General features: G+C 40.7%; 1 protein-coding gene across 5 annotated transcripts in view; it reads right to left on the bottom strand.

Moving 5' to 3' along the window:
• tiam2a (TIAM Rac1 associated GEF 2a) overlaps nt 1-20,629 on the bottom strand; it is a 97,303-nt gene that overhangs the window by 51,034 nt on the left and 25,640 nt on the right. The window contains exon 1 of one of the 5 annotated variants that reach the window (XM_077549716.1): nt 19,043-19,219. The exons of 2 other annotated variants lie outside the window; for them this stretch is intronic. The gene's annotated coding sequence lies outside the window, so the exon portion shown is untranslated. Of the gene's footprint in view, nt 1-19,042; nt 19,220-20,629 lie in introns of those variants that run through there. 2 more of the 5 variants (XM_077549300.1, XM_077549629.1) reach the window with 2 other exon arrangements.

Genomic DNA, 20,629 nt, shown 5'->3' with positions numbered 1-20,629 from the left:
CAGCTTCTGGGGAGACGGAGTCTGTGTGTGGTTATTCCACACTGACAGGAAAAAGTCTGCAATGCGATTAAAGCTGCTTGTTTCTTGGGGCCAAAACAGCAAATTGTCCAAGAAAAGGTCTCTAAACATTGCCTGAAAGTGGAATTCAGGAGATGCTTTTGAAATGTTGTGACTAAACTGTACCCTGGTGGAGACGTACTCAAGACCGCCAGTGGTTTAAAAATCCACGCATGCCTCCATTTGTCTATGGTTCACATAACTGTGGTCGCATAATTGAGTTGGGCCGATTTAGATGGCCACAGCAGAGCAGAGCACAGGAGCAGCGGTGGGTGATGGTTTTTTTGTTTTTTTTTGCAGTGCCAGACTGTTTGCTACAGCAGCAATCAAGACTCTTGCAAGAGTCGTCTGGTTAAATGTACAGTTCATACAGTTCAGCTCATTATATCACAGTTTATTGTTTTTGCATTGTCAAAATAGCTGGTCTGTACCAAGTACAGAATGGTTTGCTTAGTGCAGGGTGGACCCATACACACAGCTACTTGTTGATTGGTCAACATAATTAAATGGGAGGAATAAAAACAAAAATAAAGCGGAAAGTGTAAGAATAAATCATTTGAAAGGCTTTTCATTTCTTTGTCGGATTCTTCTTTAATTTATTAGAGGTTAGATCATTGGTATATGTCACTAAGAAACATTAGACTTTACAAATCATGGCAAGATGAATTGTACATGATGGTGAAAACATGCCATTTTTTTAACCTAGTCTGAGGGTAACCCGGAGCTTCAATGAACACCTTTTCTGAACACCTTTTCAAAGTCATACCCTAACCACGCTAAGTGAGCAGCTGTGCAATAGGCATCCATCAGCCTGCTGCCTGACATGACAACATCAGGTCCAGCAGGACTCATCAGAGCAAAACAACATTGTTCGCCATACAATAGACGATGCGGAGGCGTCTGGGCTGCTCTCAAAGCTTTTGTCTGCTCAAAGGTTAGCGAACAACACACTTGGTGGGAGTAGGATGTATGAAAAGAGAGAAAGAAGGCAAAGAGCACCACTGTGATGATGCATATTCATACAGAGCAGGTGCTCAAGCCTTTCAGATCAAGCCAAATGTTGATACCCTTGATTAAAGACCAATTACAAAATTATGCAAAGACGCATCGAATCACGAGCCAAACACAAAAGTGACAAATTCCGAATAAAATTTATTTTTATCACCTTGTGACAAAACCTCATGCTGGTCCAGACAGACATATTTTGCAAACGTCATAAATTTGTTCTTAATTTCAACTAAGAAGTGAAACATTTACTGTAATCTGAAATCATTAGTCTTAATAAAAAAAGTGTCCTGTAGCCTCGGCTCATAACCTATACTAGAAATCACAAAGCTAATTAGCTCATTTGAACTCAGCAAAATAAGTCTGCCGTTATTAAAATGGATTAGCGTGTAAAACTGTAAGAGCATGTAAAAGTCAGTGTAAATGTTACATTATGCCACATTTAGCCACAGATAACTTTCAATAATCCCTATTTAATGAAAACAAAATCCCACTGGGGATGGTGCATGCTCGTGGGACCAGGGCTAACAAATGGAGGAGAGCTTGGGGAAGAAATATGGGAATCATTCAGCATGCTAATACTAATCTCCCCTCGAAGCAACTTGGGTTGGGGCTGTCTATGATCTGCCAAGTGGAATTGTAGTCAGATTTAATTTGAAAAAAACACACGAGTATGGAGGCCATAAATTGATCCTGATTGATCATGTTAGCAAAGATAAGTACTCCGATACGCCCACAAACAAGGACTTGGATCTCTGGAGTTCGCAGATGCTTCTTTGAATGATAAATGTGTCAGACGCAATGGAGGGGCGAGAACTGATGGAATTCACTTGAGAGCAGGGTGAACTGAATCTGGGTCAGAGGTCAAGTCTTCTTGGTGGGTGGGTTAAACCCACTTATAAATTTTATTTTTTACCAATTAAACTCTCGAAATAAATTATGGCAGCAAAACGCATTGGTGTATGATATTTTGCGCTATATTCCAATACATCTCTTTCTCCATATAATGTAAGTGTTATATGTGTTTATATCAGGAGACTCCCTATGGTTTGCTACAAGTTGACATGTAAAGAGGAGAAAAGTGGCACAAACAGTGGTGATGCTTTGTTTAGGAGGAGGAGTTAAGTGCATTTAGGGGCAGTGTGCAATGCATCCATCCAGCTATTGACGTGGGTTTGTGCATGCATTTAACACGTGCATAACATGTTTGGAGAGGCAAAAGGAGGGACAGGATAGGCTACTATAGTGATGCACTGCGATGTCTCGAACAGCCCGAAGGCGTAGAAGTTCAAATCGGCTAATTTAACAAGCAATGGACAGCAGAAGGTCAATTTGAAGGTTAAATACACAGAACATTCTTGAGCTTGCTCCACAGCTACAGAATACACTTCTGTCTGACCAAGTTCTAGAGCATATTTTCACACAATTAAACATCTGTACAAAGAACATAATGCTATCAACAACAGTACCAGCAAGATACTTCAACTTGATAACGTTAATAAAGAAAAGACAAACAACAAAGCTCACAAATGCATCCTGCTGTATTTTTTCACAATTTCTCCTATTAGAAATGAGCAGCCCATGTCAGGCCAGTGGTTTCACGGAACTGGCACATTGTCCACTCAAGAGTGAAACCAAAGCAAGATCATGTGGTTGCTTTGAAGGCGATAGGGAAAAAATCCTAGGTATGAAGTTGGTCTTCTAAAGAAATACATTGAAAGACAGGCCGTGCAAATGAAACATGTGGAAGCACAGGGTCAGATAAGAAACTGTGTGGAAGTGGAAGAATGGAAAACATGCAAAGCAAGATTTTCTTCTTTTCCTTTCGGCTTTTCCCTTCAGGGGTCGCCACAGCGTTTCCTCCGGGTACTCCGGTTTCCTCCCACATTCCAAAGACATGCATGGCAGGTTAATTGAACACTCCAAATTGTCCATAGGTGTGATTGTGAGTGTGGATGGTTGTTCGTCTCTGTGCCCTGCGATTGGCTGGCAACCAGTTCAGGGTGTACCCCGCCTACTGCCCGAAGCCAGCTGGGATAGGCTCCAGCGCCCACGGCGACCCTTGTGAGGTAAAGCGGTTAAGAAAATGGATGGATGGATGGGTCGCCACAGCAAATCAGTTGCCTCTAAGCCTGTCCTCTGCACCCTCTGCTCTCGCACCAACTACCTCCATGTCCTCTTTAACTACATCCATAAACCTCCTCTTTAGTCTTCCTCGAGACCTTCTGCCTGGCATTTGGAAACTCAGCATCTTTCTGCCAATATACTCACTATCTCTCCTGTGGACATGTCCAAACCATCTCAGTCTGGCCTCTCTGACTTTATCTTTAAAGCCTCTAAAATATGCTGTCCCTCTGATGTACTCATTCCTGATTCTATCCATCCTGGTCACTCCCACAGAGAACCTCTGCATCTTCATCTCTGCCACCTCCAGCTCTGCCTCCTGTCTTTTCCTCAGTGGCAATGTCTCCAGACCAAACAACATTGCTGGTCTCACCCCAGTTATATAAACCTTTCCTTTTATTCTAGCTGAAAATCTTCTATCACACATCACACCTGACACTTTTCTCCACCCGTTCCAGCCTGCCTGCCTGCACACGCTTCTTCACATTTTTTCCACATTCTCCATTGCTCTGGACTGTTGACCCTAAATACTTAAACTCCTCCACCTTCTTGGTCTCTTCTCCCTGTAACCTCTCTCTTCCACTTGGGTCCCTCCCATTCACACACAGATACTCCGTCTTGCTATGGCTAACCTTCATTCCCCTCCTTTCCGGGGCAAACCTCCATGCCTCTAGCTTCTCCTCCACCTGTTCCCTGCTCTCACTACAGATCACAATGTCATCTGCAAACATCATAGTCCTTGAGATTCCTGTCTAACCTCGTCTGTCATCCTGTCCATTACCATAGCGAACAGGAAGGGGCTCAGAGCTTATCCCTGATGTAGTCCCACCTCCACTTTGAACTCCTACGTCACACCTACAGCACACCTCAGGCATAATATAGATGTCTATATATCTCATAATTGATAAAGCAATACAAAAAGTGACAGAAAAGTGAAAATAATATTAGCAGTTAACCTTCAGAGAGGATGATTTGCATCTTCCATCAATGCAACCATTTTATTCTCCTCAACTGCCCAAAGCCAACTGGGATAGACTCCAGCGCACCCCGCGACCCTTGTGAGGACAAGCGGTTAAGAAAATGGATGGATGGATGTTGTGACTTTATTCCTTTCATGTGGCACATTAATGTGTACCTCCACTGGAATTGGCTGAGGCTGCAATCTGTGAGTATCATCTATCACACTGTAGTGTGAGCTAGAGTGATTAATAACATTCACTTACTCATTAGCAAAGCCACTATAGTGTTCTGCGGTGAGACTCACTCCAAGTCCCCTAAGGATGATCCGTCAAAGATCATTGACGAGTGCAGCATAATGAGATTCAGATGCTGGGGGTCCAACACTATCACGACAGGTTGCAGAGCAACAATGGAGTCGTGGGGATTTAGCACCGTGAGCAGCGCGTGCATAAAATGGTAATCAATGTTCACAAACATGAATGGAAAAAGTCACACACTCAAAATGCATTGAGGCATCGTTTCGATAACATGTTTGAACAAAGCAGAGTTTGGTTTAGTTCAGTATGCTGCACAAATTTACTACAGTCCTTCGGTGGGTCAGCATATCATATTCTGAAGACAATGTAAAAACTGAAAGGTCAAATTTACCGCTTAGTGGAAACATGGCAAAACCGGAGGCTTTAATAAAAAGTATGGAACAATAAAGACAATGACAAGGGAATGTGCATGAATCCATGGACACAATCAATCATTTAAAGTGTCCCAGAGAGGAAGTAACAAGCTCAACACCGTTTCTTTCCAGCCAAAATGACACGTGGCTGGTGCATACCGCAGCATCTGGGCTAGTAGGCCAAACCCTTTGTGGCTATATCCCAATACACACACGCACACACTAGCAGATATCACACTTACAAGGACCCTATATCTATACCCAGGTGTTTAGAAGGGATACACTGTAATGATAATAATAATAATAAATCAAATTGAAATGTTGATTTATGTGACTGACGCATGTATGCATGCACGCACAACTGCAAAAGCATCTTTCCTTGCAGCCCAACTTACAGTATACCATAAAGGGAAAAATAGCTAACCTCGCCAGCCAGATTGATAATTGTGATTCACTCGAGGGAGTTCTTCACATTATCAATCTGGTACTTCACTAGGCGGACTCATTCGGGAAAGGCGGGGCTTGCTGTACAATACTTTGAGCTGATTGGACGATGCAGCCTCTTTGCACATTTTGCTTTCACCAATCAAGGAAATGGATGAAAATCTCGTCTTCCGTCTCATCTTTATCTTTACCAGATAAAAATGCACGAAACTCCTCTCACTGTTCAAATTAAACAAGGAAACGGTGAATAATTCTGCGAGAACATAATTAATTGCAGTATCCATTCTTCTGTTAGGTTTGTTTTTCCCCCGCCTTCAGCGCTTATTAGTTCTGTCCTGCCTAAACAACGCCTAATTGGTCCAATCGAAAAAAAGATCGGCTGCAAACGTATCAACGGGAGCGGCACAAGATGTATTCTCTGGAGTTTGTGAACTCATAAATACCGCCATAATTCATCTTGCTGGCAAGGTTAAGATATAGCTATTACCCTAATAGTGTAAGGATACTAAAGAGGCTGTGTGAGCGAGGCAGTCCTTTGTCAATTTTTTTGTGGCCATACATACTGTATATAACTATGCGTAATCATATGTACAGTGCAAGTATATTTGATTTTTTTATCAAAAATGTTTTAAATTTTACACAAATTTACATGTTCAATGTATATACATGCAAGATCGGATTCATATGTAATTTTTTTTCATATTTTTGAAGAGACTGAGCCTAAAATTCACATGGTATAAATTGAATCTCTCCAAAGTAACGGTGCGTATCATAATATAAACTTACTAAATGTGTAGAAATTATAATGGAAGTTTCAAGTTACTTAAAGGTGAAAAGTAAATATTTCCTTTTAAAAGAGGCAGAAAGGATCTAATTTATTCTCTCTGCTTCTTTTCATTCAAATTTAGCTTTATCATGTAAACGAGTCTACTTCCCTATGTAGTGAAATAAATTTCACAAACAACAATGTTATTTTGAGACCTATCATTGTGTAGACCTCATAACTCAGCAATCTAGGGTTCAAAATAGAGTAAACAAATTCAAATGCATTCATAAATATGTCGTTTTTTAATTTAATGTTTGACCTCATCCTGGTTCACATAACTGCTTCAGTTTAGGGTTTTGGAATAATCGATTCTAAAAAATATTCAATCGTTTAAGTATTAATAAGTAATAATAAGTAATTAAGGGCCAATGTGCAGATCAAAACCAGGCCAAACAACTTGAATTAACCTCCAGAGGGTCTGACTATGGCCACAGGCAAATGACTTGGAAAAACAAAGCCATGAAAATTAAATGTTGAGTAAGATCAGCAAAGGCAACAGGCAGGTTGGAGTAATTGTTGCTAGCTCAGCGCTTTCATCAGTCACATGTGCCAAAGTCTTAGACAGTGACAGTGAGAGCCAAGATGACATTGTGAGGCTATTATGGTTGGTTAAACAGTCTGGAACTGCCTGCTTGCTTTGCTCACTATGGTCAAGGTCACAATACCAAAGAGGCTGCTGCTCACTGGCCTTTAGGGGCCATTATCACACTGGCGGCTCTAAATAAGTGTACAGTATCTGTCAAGTGGCTGCGCTGACCTCATCAAAGCCTTTTGAGACCAACGCTAACATCAAAACCTTTCTGTTGAATCATAAACACTTCATACAATAGATATTTTATCATAGGAAGACAATCTGTGTTTAAAAATGCTATGGTTCAAGACATTTTTTACAACATTATCAAAAGACTAGCTATGCCAGATGGTTTTTAAATTAGGCATGCACGATAATGCCATTTTCGACCAATACCGATAAACCAATAATTTAAAAAGTGCTGATGTCGATAACCGATAAAAGTATGTCGATAATTGTTTGCAAAATTAGCTTGAATACGAATATACTTTCAAGTCCTACTGTAAGTCTAACATGTACAAATACATCGAAACATTGTGAAAAGCACCATGAAGCTGAATTTTATTGATATTTCTGCTTCAAAGACAAACGGTAACTCATTTTGAGTTTGCCAAAAGTCATGTTTTAAAAATGCAACAAAAAACTGTGAGGGAAACATTTTGGGGAGACACAGTAAAGAAAGCCCACACTGGCTTCTACCATGTCGCCATGATGCATTTTCTGTTAACACGAGGTCGCGCACATTATGACGTCACAAAAATGCCCGGCTGGTTTCTTTATTATCTGATTTATCTGTATGACATCAAATTGGTTGATAATTGTTAATAATTATTGGCAGATTTCTTTATTATCTGGTTTATATGTGTGACATCAAAGTGGTTGATAATTGACGATAATTATCGGCAGATTTCTTTATTATCTGTTTGACATCAAATTGGTCGATAATTGCCAATAAGTAACAAGCGATATTATCGTGCATCCCTATTTTAAATGAAAATTAACATTTTGAATAAAATGATTGATATGCAGGCCTACTCTTGTGTGTGCATGAAACTAGAGTAGTGCATGCTAACGCTGAATGCAGTCAGACAGGCGGCTAGCAGTAGATGACGTGATAAGCAGCAGGTTACCATCATGATCACATTGAGGACCTAAACCAGAGCCTTATAAATAAAGCACCATGGTTGGAGTCTGTTACATAAACATCCATCAGGTGAGACAACATCTTGGACTACATGGAATCAGGCATGTCTATTTCCCACAGCAATTAAACGTAACGTACTTAATGCAGCCGCTAATAAGGAAGTGCCCCATTTAAAGGATACAGCACCGAGCCGCAATTTGAAAATCTGACTGAGGTCAACAGCTTCCTGCTGAAGAAGAGAAACTAACAATCCTTAGTACAATAATCAACATCATCATAAACTTTATTTGTTTCCAATGAAATGCAAAAAAAACTAACCACATAAAATAACAGCAACAGTAAAAAAAAAGAAAGAAAAAAGAAAAAAAGAAAGAAAAAAGGCAACACAGGATTCCAACAACTCAACTGTGAAAGAGGGAACACATTTTAAAACAAGTACCAAAATAAAATTACATAAAAATAATAAATTCAATTAAGAAACTAGTTAATTCAAAATAAGCAAGGGAAAAAAAATACCGTCACTTAAAAGCCAATCTATAAAAGTCAGTTTTAATAATTAATTTAAAAGATACAACCAAAAGTCGAAAACCGTTCCAAAGTTGAGGTGCTCTGATAGAAAATGCTCTATCACCTTTAGATTTGTTAAGCATTGGCTTTGGAACAAGCGGGGGAGGCCTTCAGCACCCAATGATCCAAGACCACGGGCTGGCTTATAGTCAGTCAAAAGTCCAGAAAGGTAGCTCGGAGCCAGTCCCATACGTGCTTTAAAAGTAATCAGTAGAATCACTTCAAAAACAGACTGGGCGCCAATGAAGTGATGCTAAAATTGGGGCGATGTGATGCCACCTATTGGACTTGGTGAGAAGCCTACCTGCTGCATTCTGAACCAGCTGGAGGTAAGAGTGATCAAAAATTGGGAAATGGTCAAAGCAATAAATGATTTGATCAAATCATCACTGCTATGGCTTTATTGAACCTTCAAGATTGAGGTTGACATAAAATATGTAACGGTATGATTTATCAAGCCTGTCAATAGGAGGTTTACAACTCCAATAAGGCAGAATTGTGAGCAGTCTTGCATTCTGGAGTAGATACGATTGGTGAGACAGTTGGTTACGAGACACACACAAACAGTAATTTTTTTCCACTTTGGGCCACCATGGACGTATGAGTCAACATGTTGCAGTAGGTGTAAATAAAAGACCTCTCCTAATAACACCTAACTTGACTAATCAATATAAAAGGGGCACTTGTGTTATCTGCTTTGGTTTAATTAATATCCAATGGAATCGGACTGTAGGTTGCTTGTTAAAATATAGACATCTTTAAGTTTAAGAGATGAAACAAAGGTGAGACTTGGAGAATGGGCTATAATGGCACAGACTGGTAAACTAGCCCAGTAATGCATGTGTACCATTGTATTGGTAGCGTGAACATGTGGTGTTTGCCCAAGGGTCGATTAATCCGTCTTTCCGACAAGAGGAAACAGCTTTGAATTTCAACATTTTACAGCGCAGTCAAAACGGCTGGAGTTGAGATTAAGTTTCACTGTGGGAATTATCACGAGAAATTAGTCGGGCGCCGCTATCACCTCTAATCCAGAGCAGGTGTTCCACAAAGCTGCGTTGTGTTTAACCAGCAGTGTTAAAATAAACAAAGCAACAAAGGCTGCAGTTTTCTCACCAAGACCAGTTTTTCGACTCCTGCGAGTGCTGTGTCATTAAGAGATAACTCTTTGCTAAACAATCTCATATACTCATTTTGGCGGGGCTTTGTCATAGAGGATTTTGGTCAATACAAACCGATAACAGCAACAAGTTTTTTTTGTGCCTGACATGACTCAGCTAGGCACCAGAAACTGAGCCCTCTTTTGTGACACTAAAAAACAAACAAAAAACTATGGCCCACTTTTAATTCTTAATTAGTTAAATAAATTCCAGAACCGATCAAATTAGTGGTTGGGGGGCAGATGTGGCAGCCTGGTGATATCCCACAGGGATTTGACAGGCAGATGCGCTACCAGCAGGGGTCATGAGAGGTCAAGCTGTTCCATTACCATTATGAGAAGACAAGGGTGGTATTTATTCACTGCCTTGCCCTCCTAAGAGGGGGAGGGCTTACAAGGGAAAAGAGATGGATAGTTAACCCTTGAGGCGATTGGCTGATTACAACCCGTCCTCTGTTCATCTCATCTACTGGTGGACATGCAGCACACCCAGACAGATTCAACTTCAAGGATGAAAAATACGGCCAAGGCAGAAAGTTGCTAGAAAAAGTCAAGACATTCACACATTATCCGACTACACAATGATCTAGAGTGCTCCTAGAAATGCTCCTTGAAATGCTCCCAGGAGACGAGGATGGGGAATGAGTACAAACGTCACATTAAAACACAATAATGATCATGGCAGAAAACAGCGCGAGGCGGCATCAAATTGGTTGTGATGCACCCTACATTAAAGACAAGATTCTGATATTTTTCATGTTGTGTATGATTTTTGGCCCAGGCCCCCCAATAACAGGCCAAAGCATATAGCAAGGCTTGCCAAAAGCCATAGAGTAAAGCATGCTGGTGAAAAAGATCAGAAAGGAGAAGGGATGCCTTGCAGATGGTTTAAATATTCACTGCGATTGTTTTTTCATAAGAAATTTCTATTTTTTTTTTAAAGCAGAGGATATTTTGCCCTGACCAGCAACTCTCCTACTAGTGCTATTTTGCCGTGAACGGCTTTGATTAGTCAATTGCGGGACCAAAATCATGCACTGGCCGTGGTTCCTGCCTCGCTTCACCCCCTTCTGTGCCTTTTCAAGTTTTCATTTTGTTTTGCCACTGTAGGCTGCATTACCTGTAAAAAAAAGTAATTTATAAAATGTACAGAGCTGGATTTGAGCCCGTGACCTCGCACTTTCGGGGTGACCACTTTAACCATCATTATGCCAGTGACCAGCACAGACTACAGAATACAGTGAAGTGGTGAGTTAGGTAACAGCAAAATATTCACTTTGTTAAAAAACAAAAAAACACACAAAAAAAAACAATTCAAGACAAAATCTTTCGCCCTGTTAGCACTGACTAATGCCATTTTGGGCAACACTAAAAAAGCAAATTTAAGGAAGGATGCACATGAGGGAGATTAAAAACTAAAACGTCATTTATCAAACTTTCAGCCATCATCAGTAAGCAAGCAAATGAATTACAAAAAGGGAAAATCCTGCAAGAGCAATGATACACAAGGCCATTAATATAACATGACTGCATAAGTACAGCTTTCACTCGGGCCCTTGAACCATAACAACCGTCTCAGCTGACAGGAAAACCCAGATTCTGGCATGTCTCTACATTGTTATTATTAGTTGAAGACTATGCACACCAGTGTGGACGTGTGCGCTCTAAAACATTGTTATTAGTGCACAGGACGGCAACCACAAGTTTCCAAGAGGAGGTGAGGCGCAGACCACAGGGCTTGTTGCTGGAACCCCACAATAGCACGCAAAATTATTCCAGAGGAGCTCAAGACACGGCAATAAACCCAAAAGAAAATAGCAGTTATTAGAATCATTATTTAGAGTTAAGGTCTCTGTCAGACGCAGGCAGAGAGCTGGGACACCATAAATGCCAACAATAACAATATATAGGTGAAAATAGGATCCCGAGTTCTTGATTGTATTGCCAGGGAAGATGAATGACAATGGCCTTCATTTCATCCAAGTGGACGCTAGTGTGTAGCCATATATTTGTCTTTAATTTAATGAAACTTTAAATCATGTTTTATATCCTTAAATACTTAATATTTTTGCAATGGTCAGGTCCTAGTTGGATTCAGAAAGTGTCACAAAGTGTGTGGCGGCCCTTACTTGCGTTATTTGTTGTGTTTTTTACAACCAGGCAACAACCAATCACGGCTCAGCTTTCTGCGTTTGGTTAGGTGAAATTCAGATTCAAATTCAATGGTGTCAATTTTAGTCGACAGCAAGTGGCAAAATGGCCGCCCCCTGGGGTGGATAAAAATGGGTGAATTTTGCTGCTTAAGTCATATTCCACAAAGACAATATTAATCCCAATACACTAGTGGGGCTGCATAAAACTTATTATTGTAAAGTTTCCTTAATGGCTGTTGCCTGAACTGTAAGTTTTCTTGTAGCATGTGTGTGCGAGTGAGACGTAAAATGTGGACACGTGACAACCTTGCTCTGCAAGATGAATTCTCGGGGTATTTGTGAGTTCACAAACTCCCGAGAATACATCTTGTACTAAGCCTGTTGATTTCCACCGATTCGAACCACCAATCACAGAGCGACATTGTGTTTGGGGCATCTGCGACGAAACCAGGAAGCCAGCCAGCGCCGACAGGACAAACAAACAAATTTAACATGGACGAATGGATGCTACAATTAATTCTATTCTTGCAGAATTAACAATTGTTGAATGTTGAAATGCGAGAGGCGCTTGGTGCATTTTTAGCTGGTAAAGATGTTCGTAAATCACCGTGGAGCAGTCCCAGATTGATATAGTGGAAAACTCCCTTGAGTGAATCACAATATCAATCTGGCTATTGCCGGGTTAGACACGCGAGTCCATCCAAAACAACTTCCTGGTAAAAATTTGCTAGTCACTTATTTCATAAGCACACCATTATACAATTTTTACTTTTCACCACCTTTTACAATGTGTAATTTGGTTCATGTTTGACAACAGCAATTTAGCTGGATATTCACAGAGTTTTTGTCATTTCTAATAATCATAATAAAATAATAAAAGTGTGAACTAAAATGTTCCTGACTGATGTTCAGTTTGATTCGTTTTGATATTAGAAGGTAAAAGTTAAAACATGTTTTTTCTTTTTAATCGTCTGGCCTTAAGTGTTAATGCAGACAGATGCTTGTGTGACGTCATTTCCTTTTCCAAGAGAGCCACAGCAGCCCTTATTCATCCACACACACACAGTGATTTCCCCAAATACACACACGCCAATTGTTAGACTGATTTTGCACATCCCTTGTAGTTATGAGTCATGTGTTCCACTCTTACCACACAGAGTCAGTCTAAACTGTAGACACTTGGAAACATCTGGAAAAGCCACCAAATAGTTTTCCATCATCTAGCTCCTGACTTCTATATTAAACAGACAGATGGACAAATTGATGAGTTTCTTGAATTAATACCAACTGTCCTGTAAGAGAGACCAATGTATCTGTACTCGGAAAGAGGCAACAAGACCAGAAGAGACAAAACAAAGCAGTTCATTCCCTGGACTGCAGGACCTCTAATAACATTAGCATAGAGCTGCCGACAAATTGGAAGTCAGCTTCTCCAATGACCGCTGAATGTCAAGTGCCATAAATAGCCTGTAGTATCGCCTGCAAGCACAGCAGACACGCATGTGTGTTTGGTATTTACAATAGCTTGAAGAAATAACCTAATAATCACAAACTGAACTACGACCTGTAGATTTGAACCCAATTCAATAGTGTATGTTTGTATTCAGCACAGGAATGTGCTTTTCAAGAGACTTGCTCAAGGATTCAACAACAATGAATTTCATCTGCTAGTGTTTTTTAGCCATACAGGTGCAGTGTGTAAGTGACAAACATGGGTGCCCCCCTCCCCTCCTTTGGGCAGACGGAGCACACCTCAAGTTGAAACAGCTCTTACGCAATAGGAAAGGAGAGACTGTGCCTTGGCACTGCCAGCGGAATAGTGGAGCTGGATGTTTGTGTTGGATATGAAACCTTGTGTACCCTTTGGGTATCATGTAAGGCAGCAGTGGGGAGCCCACGGCCCGTGGGCCATACACAGCCTGAAAGAGAATTTCATCAGGCCCGCAATGCAATTTAAAAGCAAAAAAAACAAAACAAATTAAACCTCAGCGGAATTGCTTTCATTATTGCATCACATAATTTGATACATTTAGTATGGCTGTCAGGAGGAAGACTTGAGGAAAAAGGTCCCATCCCCTGGCAAAAGGCAAGATGCCAATTTTCTCCCTGGTTACTGCAAAAACACATGACAGATGAGTGTTCTTATCGTAACATTCTTCACAATGAGCTAACATCCTCTTCCGTCTGACAGCTGAGGCCTGACAGCCAAACAAGGCCTGATGATTGCATCGCTTCAGGAAACACGATCTTTGGTTACATTTACCTTTTTTTTTTAAGGAAAGAGAGTTAATTGAGCATGTTCAGAGAGTCAATATGGGATAGCCAGGGACCGAAAGCAACCAGAATGTGTTGACACTGGCCGGATGCCAAACGACTGAACCAACATGACAAAGCTTGGGGAGTGAGAAATCAAGAAAAGAGATTATCTGGCTTGGATATCAGGCTACCTCCTGCTCAAGTGTAGAGTCGTCTGATCTCGGACAGAAGTGTTAAAGAGGCTCTTCAACACAATACTGAAACAACTGCGGCCAAAGGCCCTCACAAGAACTTTGGGTCTGTCATGCTACTGTGCAACATTGTAAATTGTTTGTTGTTAGCCTTTTGGCTCCACCAAGAACAAACTGAACAACAATGGGAAAATAAATACTTAATCTGCATACACACGTAAACAGAATGGTTTAATCCTTTCCCCTTGCTCCACCCCTCTACAAATGAGCAGAGGTGGCAAATCAAATAGCTAGCTAGCACCTGGGGCTAAAGCCAAACTGTGTCAGGGTTTTTACTTTCTGAACCTGGATTTGCCACGTCTGCAAATGAGTCTTTTTTTTTATGCAAACAAACGACAAACAGATAATATGAAGATATTAACTGCTTGCCCTTCGTGAAAGTAATTCCGTTGGCTGTAACATTTTGAATTCCCACTTAATGCTCTGTTTACAATCACCCTCCGACAAGTCCATGGTTAGTCCGTCATTCACATTATGTCACCTGAGACAAGCCACACTACAGACTCTGCTATGACCCTGAACAGAATAAACCGCACAGAAAATAGATGGATGGATCATAGCCGGCCAAAATAGCATCATTCATACCGAGAAATACATTGGCAGAGGTTAATGTGTTACACAACAGAAAAGGCGCACACTTCCTAGTTTTTATCTTCAAGATGGAAAGTCAATCTATCCATCTCCACCCACGTGATGAGCAGGTGGGACGTGGTGGAGTAAATGTAAATTTGCATCATCCATCTTGTCCGAACAATGCAAGACACACGGCGCCAAGTGAAACCCTCAAAGTGAGCACTTTGGCCGTCGCACCAGCTGTGTTTGCTTTTCCAATATGGATAGTAAGTGCCACCTGATGGTGACTGGAACAAAGTAAGTATGGATCAATCATGATTTTTATTGTCACTGTGATCGACCTGACCCGTGAGCTGGTTTAAAACCACCAAGCGGGTGCATAGAAGTTCATATATAAACAAGATTACTGGTTTACCATAAAGGATGTGCAAACATGTTTGAAAGAAAAGCTATCAGAAGCACACATTTTTTCGAGAATAACTCCGTTGAACAATGTTCTCCATTAATGTCAAGAAATCGACTTCCCATATGTGAGTCAGTACACCAGCACTTGTTCCTCTTTCTGTACAGTTAATTTCCATAATGCGAATCCGAAATCACTGCATTGGCTCCCGGTGTCCCTCAGAATAGAATACAAGGTTTCCTTCCTCACCCATCAGTGCATTCACGGTCATGCCCCGCAACACCTCAAAGAACTCCTCATACCAAAGGCCTCCTCAAGAACCCTCCGTTCTACATCCTCAAACCTCCTTCAAGATCTGCACTATGGGCAATTGGGAATTCTTCTCGGTGGCTTCAAGGCTGTGGAATGCTCTCCCGGACTGCCTGAGGGCTCCACAGCCTATTGACATTAAAAATCGTAAAACTTTTTTTTTTTTTGCAAAAGCTTTTCGCTAGAGTTTTTTTTTTTTACTCTGTAGCACTTTTGAGATTGTTTAAATATAAAGTGCATTATAAATAGCATTTATAATAATAAGAATTATTATTATTATAAATCATAACCATAATAGTTCCTTCACGTACACTGATTTTCATGTAAGATGCACAATCAAACAGATGCAATAAAAAATGCCTTCACAAAGATGCTAGTTAAGATGTGGTCATTTAATTTGATAGGCTTATTATTTTGTCTGCAATTTGCTGTATTGTTTTACTGTACTGCATTATACTGACTGAGAGGTGTTTCTGTTGTCTATTTTGGGAAGCTTACAGGAACTGAGCCGAAAGTCAAACAACAATTAGGTACAGCCCCCAGCATGACGCAGTACGGTTCAATGCCACTGCAAACTAAAACCACATTTCCATCTCTATTAGAACATCAATCACCACTCATTATCATCTTAAGAAGTCTGATTTGATTTGTGAAATAAATCTTGTATTGGATCGCATCAGATGCTTCAGGTGTACTGAATGTTGTAGATGTTGAGTCACTGCAAAAATATACCTCCCTCTTTTTCCCCCCCACCTACATCAACTCCATTCATCCACCTGGAACCTTTTAATCCTGCACCCTTTGACAAATGGTTAAAACCGCCGTCCTCTTTTAGTCTTCATTTTCTTTGCACAGCTTACAGACCGTCTCTTTTTTGCAGGTGACCCTGAAGGTGTGCGTTAATCTCCCCCAAAGGCTTGAGGCTGTTAAGAGAGCACGACTGGGCGAACCTTGTTCTGCCGGATCAGACCTTGCTGCGCCACTGAGCTTGGACAGAAGGTTTCTGTTTATGCAGCCGCAGATACCCGAAGTGCGGCTTGACTGTGTAAAGCCTCTCAAGGTGGACACATGCGTGAGTGTGGGTCCACAAACGCAGCTTGCGACAGAAACTTTCAAATAAAGTTTCAGAGTCACTGAATTATGCATCAAGTAAAATAGAAGTCCTATCAGGGTGACTGTGTGCAAACTCAGGTCAAAGCTAGTCATGTGCCTTTTAGGTGACCTTCACTTGCTAAATGACAAGTCTTGGGCCAAGATGCTGTCAGCACCACTCTCTAGTTAAGCTTCTTTTTATAGCAACCTCTCCAGATGCTGCTGCATGAACACAAGACAAATAGAATCCAAACCACAGCAGTGGAAAATAGAAACACACAAGTCGCCATCACACCGGCCTCACTCGGCCGGCTACGCTACAAAAACAACCTGGAAGCCATAAAAGGACAATGCATTGTAACCATTTAGTCCCAATGAATTCATGTTAAATCAGTCTTCAAGATGGGTGCACCACCTCCACCTTCAAGGATGACACCCTGATGTTAGCCATGCCTGATAAGTGACATGCACACCTTGCCATATATGGAGAAAAATGCAGAGGGGAGAAGACAAGAAACATTGGCAACTTCAGAATTAATGGCGGTTCAAACTTCCTAATAGGCTGCAGAAGCGTTGGAATAATCCCAAAAAAATCCTACTGGCCACACAGACATCAAAAGAGAAGAAAAGTTATTTTCCATCATCCATTAGCCTGCACTACCATGCGTAATTCACACTAAATGAACTGACAAAAACAACAGAAGCGATTTGCATGAGGGAAGTTTATGTGGTAATGATGTCACTGCTTCAAACGTCCGCGACCACCCACAGAGAAAGATGGCTGCCTGACATTATGTCCCTCTTCTTTTTCTTTTTTTTTTTTGTCACGAGTCAAGTTATATTTGACAACAGACCTCCTCCTGTCACAAAAACAGAACCAGAAGGATCACATGCTTTCCACTAGAAGGAAATTACGGGTCACACTCAATCGCCGTCACAAGGAAAAATGAAATAATACAAACATCATGTTCCGTGTGGTGGATAACATTTCCTCACCTCAAAAATGTGAACCACATAGACAAAAATAAGAACATGGTGCCACAACTTCTGATCCGCCAAGTTTAGTTTCCACAGTTAAAACAGAGAGCACCTACATACACACACAAGAAATACAACAATTATGGAAGTCGATTACGATTTCTTTATGGTCCATTAGCCACAACCAATGAGGCTGGTCTCTCCTAACAGACATTGTTTACTATCTTACTCCGGCGCTTGTGCCGGCTCAGTCCAATTCCAGTGCAAATGAGGTAAACACTATTCCCACAACTTCTATGCCTCATAAACTGATCACTAATGATGCTAATTAGGACATAAATATCCCAAAAGAGTGAATCAGCACACATTACTGGATGGTGTCCAAGGAGAACCTTTAAAGAGATTACTCCCAAACATTAGCCAGTGCTTTTATTTTTACACCATTTTAGCCGTGTGGTTCAAAAGGTGGACCTGTCACAGTTGAGGGTTGCCAAGGTGAAAATGGGCCAAAATGCCAAAAGGCAGCCCTTCCTGGCTCTGTTTGCTCTGGTCAGGCTCCTCACTTCGGGGGAGATGCTGCCCTTTTGTTGGCTCTGTATGGGTCGTGAGAGCCTTTGCAAGCAGCACACAGCCAAACAACAATAGAAAGCTACTAAATCACATTCTAATACAACTAGTGGCCAAGTCCTGTGATTGAGTGCAAGGGCCAACGCTCCCATAAATCAGACGGGAAGAGAGTGACAGACATCACTATTGGCTAAATTCATCATCTCCTGAGCTAATATTTGAATGGAATAACCTCCTAAATACACATCAAGACCATCCATTTATTTTTCTATCATGCCCATGCTTATTTTTGACATGGGGGAGCTGCTGCTGAATTTGGGCAGAGGCGGGGAACACCCTGGAATGGTCAGCAGTCACTCACAGGGCACATAGCCTACTGTGAAAACAACCAACCATTTTACATTCACCTTTGGAAAATGAGTACTTTCAGGTAAAAAAATAAAATAAAAATGTTCTTAGGGGGTGTGCCACGCAAGCATAGGGTGCAATATCCACACAGGAAGCCCAAACTCGAAAACCATTCGAACCAGTGAGGCAGATAGCCAAACCACTAACCCACTATGCTGCATTACACATTACATGGACTTTTATTCATGATCCCCTTTGCGATATAAATCCACATATTTCAATGACTAGATTGCAAGTGTGCTGTGCACAAATGTGACTACAGACACAGTTAAAGTGAGTATTAATAAAAGTTTATTTTAGCTGTGTCGACCGATGAAAACTGAGCCTGCGCTGAAACACTTGTTGGTCAAACATAGTTAATCATCATGTTTTGCCTAGCAATGCAGAAGTTGCAATAAAAAAAATAAATAACTCCCTTACAGCGGATAACAATTTGAAGAGCATTAACAGATTTGCACTTCTTGACGATATGCTCATTAAATGGCACCAAACAAAGCGCGCGTGATAGTTAAGTTGCACACTCACCGTTTAGTGTTTCCTCCACTCAGACAAACTGTAAACCTCCTCACGGCGTCCAAACATAAGTTTGTTGTATTTAGAAGCAACAAAAACAGCGGGTTAGCTCGCTATGTTACTTCCACGGGTCTTATTGCTTCATCCAGACAGGACGGAGAGCGCGGAGAACAAGCCGACTCCTCCCAGACATTGTGGGGTTAAACTCCTCCTTCCCGCGGACAGCATGAAGAGGGGGGGGGGGGGGGGGGGGCAGCTACTTGCTTCTCTTCTAACCTTTTCTCCCGTTCAATTCATGACAACACGCGCGAACGTATTCGGGAATTAAATTTATATTAATGACTTTTTGAACTCCGCTACTTATTTTAGCACTCATGAAAACAGTAGCATATATACAGTTAAGTAGAAAGACACAGGTGTTTCTAGTCATGGTGTTAATTATGGTTTCATTCAATTTCGGTTACAGCGAAAGCCTCCTGCTGTGTCACCTTTAATAATACTAATAATAATAATACGAATAATAATAATAATAATAATAAAAAGAAGAAGAATTAATTACGTGTTTTTCTATAAATACATGTATATATTATATTATTAGTACAAGTAATAGTAGTTTAAAGGGATACTTGACTCATTTAGCCATTATCAGTAGTATAATTAGTCTACAATTAAAGTGAAAACGTCATTATTTTTCATGTATAATTAATACCATTAAAAACACATTTTGCCACTTGCAGTCGACTGACGATGATATCACTTTTGCTCATGAAACAGGTAACAAGTTACAACCAATCATGGCTCAGTTTGCTAATGTCAGATGACCAAACCCAGGGAACAGTTTAGCCGTGATTGGTCGTGACCTGAGAGCTCTGAGCATCCGTGATGTCATTTTCAAAATCTTGTTTACTTCTTTTGTTTTTATCTATCTAAGGGTGCGGCCACTTGCTATGATTTGACTTCCCCTTCAAATATTGCAAACGGAACATTATTCACGAGACAAGCAGTTTAGGGATTACACTAGGTCACATGGTTTAGTCACCAATAGTTTTTTTCCTGAATTAGAAGTGAAGTGCTCATTACTTGCATTTTACAGAAGAAAATTCCACAAACATGGCAGCCACTTGTCACGTTGCTAGTTATACATTTTTCAATCTCTTTTAGAGATACCAAAATGAGGGCTAAAAAGTTGAGAGAATTGACAGAAATGCTGGATGCAATGCCCAAGACAATATGGCCATCAAAAAACACTACTCAGTGTATGGTCACGACCCAGTTCAAACATTTTTACACCGCTAAAACTATGTTCGAAGACAAGCAGAAATAAAACCAAGCCTGTTTCACTCATGACCCAGAATAATGGTCATCTTGGCTTACTAGTTAAATCAGCATTAACTTCTTTGCCTAACATAAGCCTCAAGGCTAAATAGCGCTTAGCATGGCAAGTAGCTGCCATTCCAGCAATTAAAGAATCCTACATTTTGACATGTACATAAAAAACACAACAATGGGCCTACATCAAATGTAAGACATATATTTTATAAATCTGTGGTACTGAACTAAAATGTAAACATCGAAATTGGTTTTCTAAAGATGCTTAGC

Source organism: Vanacampus margaritifer, chromosome 1, assembly GCF_051991255.1.
Source record: "Vanacampus margaritifer isolate UIUO_Vmar chromosome 1, RoL_Vmar_1.0, whole genome shotgun sequence".
NCBI lineage: Eukaryota > Metazoa > Chordata > Actinopteri > Syngnathiformes > Syngnathidae > Vanacampus > Vanacampus margaritifer.
Note: the sequence above shows the minus strand (reverse complement) of the source record. Positions and strands in the feature narration are given on the sequence as shown.